General features: G+C 40.0%; 12 non-coding genes across 12 annotated transcripts; all 12 read left to right on the forward strand.

Moving 5' to 3' along the window:
* The first annotated feature begins 372 nt into the window (after positions 1-372).
* LOC128007629 (5S ribosomal RNA) lies at positions 373-491 on the forward strand. The gene has a single exon (XR_008179385.1). It is a non-coding gene; the product is annotated as a 5S ribosomal RNA (ribosomal RNA).
* A 654-nt stretch (positions 492-1,145) lies between these two features.
* LOC128008633 (5S ribosomal RNA) lies at positions 1,146-1,264 on the forward strand. Its single transcript, XR_008180367.1, has one exon. It is a non-coding gene; the product is annotated as a 5S ribosomal RNA (ribosomal RNA).
* Positions 1,265-1,774: 510 nt separating this feature from the next.
* Positions 1,775-1,893, forward strand: LOC128008634 (5S ribosomal RNA). Its single transcript, XR_008180368.1, has one exon. It is a non-coding gene; the product is annotated as a 5S ribosomal RNA (ribosomal RNA).
* A 221-nt stretch (positions 1,894-2,114) lies between these two features.
* On the forward strand, positions 2,115-2,233 carry LOC128008635 (5S ribosomal RNA). The gene has a single exon (XR_008180369.1). It is a non-coding gene; the product is annotated as a 5S ribosomal RNA (ribosomal RNA).
* Positions 2,234-2,742: 509 nt separating this feature from the next.
* Positions 2,743-2,861, forward strand: LOC128008636 (5S ribosomal RNA). Its single transcript, XR_008180370.1, has one exon. It is a non-coding gene; the product is annotated as a 5S ribosomal RNA (ribosomal RNA).
* A 510-nt stretch (positions 2,862-3,371) lies between these two features.
* Positions 3,372-3,490, forward strand: LOC128007641 (5S ribosomal RNA). Its single transcript, XR_008179396.1, has one exon. It is a non-coding gene; the product is annotated as a 5S ribosomal RNA (ribosomal RNA).
* Positions 3,491-3,864: 374 nt separating this feature from the next.
* LOC128007652 (5S ribosomal RNA) lies at positions 3,865-3,983 on the forward strand. Its single transcript, XR_008179407.1, has one exon. It is a non-coding gene; the product is annotated as a 5S ribosomal RNA (ribosomal RNA).
* Positions 3,984-4,635: 652 nt separating this feature from the next.
* LOC128008638 (5S ribosomal RNA) lies at positions 4,636-4,754 on the forward strand. The gene has a single exon (XR_008180372.1). It is a non-coding gene; the product is annotated as a 5S ribosomal RNA (ribosomal RNA).
* A 510-nt stretch (positions 4,755-5,264) lies between these two features.
* LOC128008639 (5S ribosomal RNA) lies at positions 5,265-5,383 on the forward strand. Its single transcript, XR_008180373.1, has one exon. It is a non-coding gene; the product is annotated as a 5S ribosomal RNA (ribosomal RNA).
* Positions 5,384-5,893: 510 nt separating this feature from the next.
* On the forward strand, positions 5,894-6,012 carry LOC128007663 (5S ribosomal RNA). The gene has a single exon (XR_008179419.1). It is a non-coding gene; the product is annotated as a 5S ribosomal RNA (ribosomal RNA).
* A 383-nt stretch (positions 6,013-6,395) lies between these two features.
* LOC128007675 (5S ribosomal RNA) lies at positions 6,396-6,514 on the forward strand. Its single transcript, XR_008179430.1, has one exon. It is a non-coding gene; the product is annotated as a 5S ribosomal RNA (ribosomal RNA).
* A 652-nt stretch (positions 6,515-7,166) lies between these two features.
* On the forward strand, positions 7,167-7,285 carry LOC128008640 (5S ribosomal RNA). Its single transcript, XR_008180374.1, has one exon. It is a non-coding gene; the product is annotated as a 5S ribosomal RNA (ribosomal RNA).
* Positions 7,286-7,500: the final 215 nt, after the last annotated feature.

Consider the following 7,500-nt stretch of genomic DNA (forward strand, 5'->3'; position numbering starts at 1 on the left):
CACTTAGTATATAATAATTTTGCCAACAAATAGAGTCAATGCCCGATCTCTGAATCTTAGCAGGTTTAGGTCTGGTTAGCACTTTGATGAGAGACTGCCTGGGAATACCAGGTGCTTTAATCTCTTTGGAAAATTTCACGAATTATATAATAATCTTTCATTAAAAAAAAAAAAAAAAAAAAAAAAAAAAAAAAAAAGAGTCAATGTTCAATCTCTGAATCTTAGCAGGTTTAGGTATGGTTAGCACTTTGATGAGAGACTGCCTAGGAATACCAGGTGCTTTAAGCTTTTGGGTTTTCTTTCCTACTTATATAATGTACTGGCGATTAGATTGGCTGGTCTTTAAATAGCCCTCTCTTTGCTGCTGTCTTCGCTTACGGCCATACCAACCTGGCTATGCCCGATCTCATCTGATCTCGGAAGCTAAGCAGGTTTGGGCCTGGTTAGTACTTGGATGGGAGACCGCCTGGGAATACCAGGTGCTGTAAGCTTTTTGGACATTTTTCACTTAGTATATAATAATTTTGCCAAAAAATAGAGTCAATGCCCGATCTCTGAATATTAGCAGGTTTGGGCCTGGTTAGTACATGGATGGGAGACTGCCTGGGAATACCAGGTGCTGTAAGCTTTTTGGACATTTTTCACTTAGTATATAATAATTTTGCCAAAAAATAGAGTCAATGCCCGATCTCTGAATCTTAGCAGGTTTAGGTCTGGTTAGCACTTTGATGAGAGACTGCCTGGGAATACCAGGTGCTGTAAGCTTTTTGGACATTTTTCACTTAGTATATAATAATTTTGCCAAAAAATAGAGTCAATGCCCGATCTCTGAATCTTAGCAGGTTTAGGTCTGGTTAGCACTTTGATGAGAGACTGCCTGGGAATACCAGGTGCTTTAATCTCTTTGGAAAATTTCACGAATAATATAATAATCTTTCTTTAAAAAAAAAAAAAAAAAAAAAAAAAAAAAGGGTCAATGCCCGATCTCTGAATCTTAGCAGGTTTAGGTATGGTTAGCACTTTGATGAGAGACTGCCTAGGAATACCAGGTGCTTTAAGCTTTTGGGTTTTCTTTCCTACTTATATAATGTACTGGCGATTAGATTGGCTGGTCTTTAAATAGCCCTCTCTTTGCTGCTGTCTTCGCTTACGGCCATACCAACCTGGCTATGCCCGATCTCGTCTGATCTCGGAAGCTAAGCAGGTTTGGGCCTGGTTAGTACTTGGATGGGAGACCGCCTGGGAATACCAGGTGCTGTAAGCTTTTTGGACATTTTTCACTTAGTATATAATAATTTTGCCAAAAAATAGAGTCAATGCCCGATCTCTGAATATTAACAGGTTTGGGCCTGGTTAGTACATGGATGGGAGACTGCCTGGGAATACCAGGTGCTGTAAGCTTTTTGGACATTTTTCACTTAGTATATAATAATTTTGCCAAAAAATAGAGTCAATGCCCGATCTCTGAATCTTAGCAGGTTTAGGTCTGGTTAGCACTTTGATGAGAGACTGCCTGGGAATACCAGGTGCTTTAATCTCTTTGGAAAATTTCACGAATTATATAATAATCTTTCATTTAAAAAAAAAAAAAAAAAAAAAGAGTCAATGCCCGATCTCTGAATCTTAGCAGGTTTAGGTATGGTTAGCACTTTGATGAGAGACTGCCTAGGAATACCAGGTGCTTTAAGCTTTTGGGTTTTCTTTCCTACTTATATAATGTACTGGCGATTAGATTGGCTGGTCTTTAAATAGCCCTCTCTTTGCTGCTGTCTTCGCTTACGGCCATACCAACCTGGCTATGCCCGATCTCGTCTGATCTCGGAAGCTAAGCAGGTTTGGGCCTGGTTAGTACTTGGATGGGAGACCGCCTGGGAATACCAGGTGCTGTAAGCTTTTTGGACATTTTTCACTTAGTATATAATAATTTTGCCAAAAAATAGAGTCAATGCCCGATCTCTGAATATTAACAAGTTTGGGCCTGGTTAGTACATGGATGGGAGACTGCCTGGGAATACCAGGTGCTGTAAGCTTTTGGGTTTTCTTTCCTACTTATATAATGTACTGGCGATTAGATTGGCTGGTCTTTAAATAGCCCTCTCTTTGCTGCTGTCTTCGCTTACGGCCATACCAACCTGGCTATGCCCGATCTCGTCTGATCTCGGAAGCTAAGCAGGTTTGGGCCTGGTTAGTACTTGGATGGGAGACCGCCTGGGAATACCAGGTGCTGTAAGCTTTTTGGACATTTTTCACTTAGTATATAATAATTTTGCCAAAAAATAGAGTCAATGCCCGATCTCTGAATATTAACAGGTTTGGGCCTGGTTAGTACATGGATGGGAGACTGCCTGGGAATACCAGGTGCTGTAAGCTTTTTGGACATTTTTCACTTAGTATATAATAATTTTGCCAAAAAATAGAGTCAATGCCCGATCTCTGAATCTTAGCAGGTTTAGGTCTGGTTAGCACTTTGATGAGAGACTGCCTGGGAATACCAGGTGCTTTAATCTCTTTGGAAAATTTCACGAATTATATAATAATCTTTCATTTAAAAAAAAAAAAAAAAAAAAGAGTCAATGCCCGATCTCTGAATCTTAGCAGGTTTAGGTATGGTTAGCACTTTGATGAGAGACTGCCTAGGAATACCAGGTGCTTTAAGCTTTTGGGTTTTCTTTCCTACTTATATAATGTACTGGCGATTAGATTGGCTGGTCTTTAAATAGCCCTCTCTTTGCTGCTGTCTTCGCTTACGGCCATACCAACCTGGCTATGCCCGATCTCGTCTGATCTCGGAAGCTAAGCAGGTTTGGGCCTGGTTAGTACTTGGATGGGAGACCGCCTGGGAATACCAGGTGCTGTAAGCTTTTTGGACATTTTTCACTTAGTATATAATAATTTTGCCAAAAAATAGAGTCAATGCCCGATCTCTGAATATTAACAAGTTTGGGCCTGGTTAGTACATGGATGGGAGACTGCCTGGGAATACCAGGTGCTGTAAGCTTTTTGGACATTTTTCACTTAGTATATAATAATTTTGCCAAAAAATAGAGTCAATGCCCGATCTCTGAATCTTAGCAGGTTTAGGTCTGGTTAGCACTTTGATGAGAGACTGCCTGGGAATACCAGGTGCTTTAATCTCTTTGGAAAATTTCACGAATTATATAATAATCTTTCATTTAAAAAAAAAAAAAAAAAAAAAGAGTCAATGCCCGATCTCTGAATCTTAGCAGGTTTAGGTATGGTTAGCACTTTGATGAGAGACTGCCTAGGAATACCAGGTGCTTTAAGCTTTTGGGTTTTCTTTCCTACTTATATAATGTACTGGCGATTAGATTGGCTGGTCTTTAAATAGCCCTCTCTTTGCAGCAGTCTTCGCTTACGGCCATACCAACCTGGCTATGCCCGATCTCATCTGATCTCGGAAGCTAAGCAGGTTTGGGCCTGGTTAGTACTTGGATGGGAGACCGCCTGGGAATACCAGGTGCTGTAAGCTTTTTGGACATTTTTCACTTAGTATATAATAATTTTGCCAACAAATAGAGTCAATGCCCGATCTCTGAATCTTAGCAGGTTTAGGTCTGGTTAGCACTTTGATGAGAGACTGCCTGGGAATACCAGGTGCTTTAATCTCTTTGGAAAATTTCACGAATTATATAATAATCTTTCATTAAAAAAAAAAAAAAAAAAAAAAAGAGTCAATGTTCGATCTCTGAATCTTAGCAGGTTTAGGTATGGTTAGCACTTTGATGAGAGACTGCCTAGGAATACCAGGTGCTTTAAGCTTTTGGGTTTTCTTTCCTACTTATATAATGTACTGGCGATTAGATTGGCTGGTCTTTAAATAGCCCTCTCTTTGCTGCTGTCTTCGCTTACGGCCATACCAACCTGGCTATGCCCGATCTCATCTGATCTCGGAAGCTAAGCAGGTTTGGGCCTGGTTAGTACTTGGATGGGAGACCGCCTGGGAATACCAGGTGCTGTAAGCTTTTTGGACATTTTTCACTTAGTATATAATAATTTTGCCAAAAAATAGAGTCAATGCCCGATCTCTGAATATTAGCAGGTTTGGGCCTGGTTAGTACATGGATGGGAGACTGCCTGGGAATACCAGGTGCTGTAAGCTTTTTGGACATTTTTCACTTAGTATATAATAATTTTGCCAAAAAATAGAGTCAATGCCCGATCTCTGAATCTTAGCAGGTTTAGGTCTGGTTAGCACTTTGATGAGAGACTGCCTGGGAATACCAGGTGCTGTAAGCTTTTTGGACATTTTTCACTTAGTATATAATAATTTTGCCAAAAAATAGAGTCAATGCCCGATCTCTGAATCTTAGCAGGTTTAGGTCTGGTTAGCACTTTGATGAGAGACTGCCTGGGAATACCAGGTGCTTTAATCTCTTTGGAAAATTTCACGAATAATATAATAATCTTTCTTTAAAAAAAAAAAAAAAAAAAAAAAAAAAGGGTCAATGCCCGATCTCTGAATCTTAGCAGGTTTAGGTATGGTTAGCACTTTGATGAGAGACTGCCTAGGAATACCAGGTGCTTTAAGCTTTTGGGTTTTCTTTCCTACTTATATAATGTACTGGCGATTAGATTGGCTGGTCTTTAAATAGCCCTCTCTTTGCTGCTGTCTTCGCTTACGGCCATACCAACCTGGCTATGCCCGATCTCGTCTGATCTCGGAAGCTAAGCAGGTTTGGGCCTGGTTAGTACTTGGATGGGAGACCGCCTGGGAATACCAGGTGCTGTAAGCTTTTTGGACATTTTTCACTTAGTATATAATAATTTTGCCAAAAAATAGAGTCAATGCCCGATCTCTGAATATTAACAGGTTTGGGCCTGGTTAGTACATGGATGGGAGACTGCCTGGGAATACCAGGTGCTGTAAGCTTTTTGGACATTTTTCACTTAGTATATAATAATTTTGCCAAAAAATAGAGTCAATGCCCGATCTCTGAATCTTAGCAGGTTTAGGTCTGGTTAGCACTTTGATGAGAGACTGCCTGGGAATACCAGGTGCTTTAATCTCTTTGGAAAATTTCACGAATTATATAATAATCTTTCATTTAAAAAAAAAAAAAAAAAAAAAGAGTCAATGCCCGATCTCTGAATCTTAGCAGGTTTAGGTATGGTTAGCACTTTGATGAGAGACTGCCTAGGAATACCAGGTGCTTTAAGCTTTTGGGTTTTCTTTCCTACTTATATAATGTACTGGCGATTAGATTGGCTGGTCTTTAAATAGCCCTCTCTTTGCTGCTGTCTTCGCTTACGGCCATACCAACCTGGCTATGCCCGATCTCGTCTGATCTCGGAAGCTAAGCAGGTTTGGGCCTGGTTAGTACTTGGATGGGAGACCGCCTGGGAATACCAGGTGCTGTAAGCTTTTTGGACATTTTTCACTTAGTATATAATAATTTTGCCAAAAAATAGAGTCAATGCCCGATCTCTGAATATTAACAAGTTTGGGCCTGGTTAGTACATGGATGGGAGACTGCCTGGGAATACCAGGTGCTGTAAGCTTTTTGGACATTTTTCACTTAGTATATAATAATTTTGCCAAAAAATAGAGTCAATGCCCGATCTCTGAATCTTAGCAGGTTTAGGTCTGGTTAGCACTTTGATGAGAGACTGCCTGGGAATACCAGGTGCTTTAATCTCTTTGGAAAATTTCACGAATTATATAATAATCTTTCATTTAAAAAAAAAAAAAAAAAAAAAGAGTCAATGCCCGATCTCTGAATCTTAGCAGGTTTAGGTATGGTTAGCACTTTGATGAGAGACTGCCTAGGAATACCAGGTGCTTTAAGCTTTTGGGTTTTCTTTCCTACTTATATAATGTACTGGCGATTAGATTGGCTGGTCTTTAAATAGCCCTCTCTTTGCAGCAGTCTTCGCTTACGGCCATACCAACCTGGCTATGCCCGATCTCATCTGATCTCGGAAGCTAAGCAGGTTTGGGCCTGGTTAGTACTTGGATGGGAGACCGCCTGGGAATACCAGGTGCTGTAAGCTTTTTGGACATTTTTCACTTAGTATATAATAATTTTGCCAACAAATAGAGTCAATGCCCGATCTCTGAATCTTAGCAGGTTTAGGTCTGGTTAGCACTTTGATGAGAGACTGCCTGGGAATACCAGGTGCTTTAATCTCTTTGGAAAATTTCACGAATTATATAATAATCTTTCATTAAAAAAAAAAAAAAAAAAAAAAAAAAAAAAAAGAGTCAATGTTCGATCTCTGAATCTTAGCAGGTTTAGGTATGGTTAGCACTTTGATGAGAGACTGCCTAGGAATACCAGGTGCTTTAAGCTTTTGGGTTTTCTTTCCTACTTATATAATGTACTGGCGATTAGATTGGCTGGTCTTTAAATAGCCCTCTCTTTGCTGCTGTCTTCGCTTACGGCCATACCAACCTGGCTATGCCCGATCTCATCTGATCTCGGAAGCTAAGCAGGTTTGGGCCTGGTTAGTACTTGGATGGGAGACCGCCTGGGAATACCAGGTGCTGTAAGCTTTTTGGACATTTTTCACTTAGTATATAATAATTTTGCCAAAAAATAGAGTCAATGCCCGATCTCTGAATATTAGCAGGTTTGGGCCTGGTTAGTACATGGATGGGAGACTGCCTGGGAATACCAGGTGCTGTAAGCTTTTTGGACATTTTTCACTTAGTATATAATAATTTTGCCAAAAAATAGAGTCAATGCCCGATCTCTGAATCTTAGCAGGTTTAGGTCTGGTTAGCACTTTGATGAGAGACTGCCTGGGAATACCAGGTGCTGTAAGCTTTTTGGACATTTTTCACTTAGTATATAATAATTTTGCCAAAAAATAGAGTCAATGCCCGATCTCTGAATCTTAGCAGGTTTAGGTCTGGTTAGCACTTTGATGAGAGACTGCCTGGGAATACCAGGTGCTTTAATCTCTTTGGAAAATTTCACGAATAATATAATAATCTTTCTTTAAAAAAAAAAAAAAAAAAAAAAAAAAAGGGTCAATGCCCGATCTCTGAATCTTAGCAGGTTTAGGTATGGTTAGCACTTTGATGAGAGACTGCCTAGGAATACCAGGTGCTTTAAGCTTTTGGGTTTTCTTTCCTACTTATATAATGTACTGGCGATTAGATTGGCTGGTCTTTAAATAGCCCTCTCTTTGCTGCTGTCTTCGCTTACGGCCATACCAACCTGGCTATGCCCGATCTCGTCTGATCTCGGAAGCTAAGCAGGTTTGGGCCTGGTTAGTACTTGGATGGGAGACCGCCTGGGAATACCAGGTGCTGTAAGCTTTTTGGACATTTTTCACTTAGTATATAATAATTTTGCCAAAAAATAGAGTCAATGCCCGATCTCTGAATATTAACAGGTTTGGGCCTGGTTAGTACATGGATGGGAGACTGCCTGGGAATACCAGGTGCTGTAAGCTTTTTGGACATTTTTCACTTAGTATATAATAATTTTGCCAAAAAATAGAGTCAATGCCCGATCTCTGAATCTTAGCAGG

The sequence above is a fragment of the Carassius gibelio genome, chromosome B22, assembly GCF_023724105.1.
Source record: "Carassius gibelio isolate Cgi1373 ecotype wild population from Czech Republic chromosome B22, carGib1.2-hapl.c, whole genome shotgun sequence".
Classification (NCBI taxonomy): Eukaryota; Metazoa; Chordata; class Actinopteri; order Cypriniformes; family Cyprinidae; genus Carassius; species Carassius gibelio.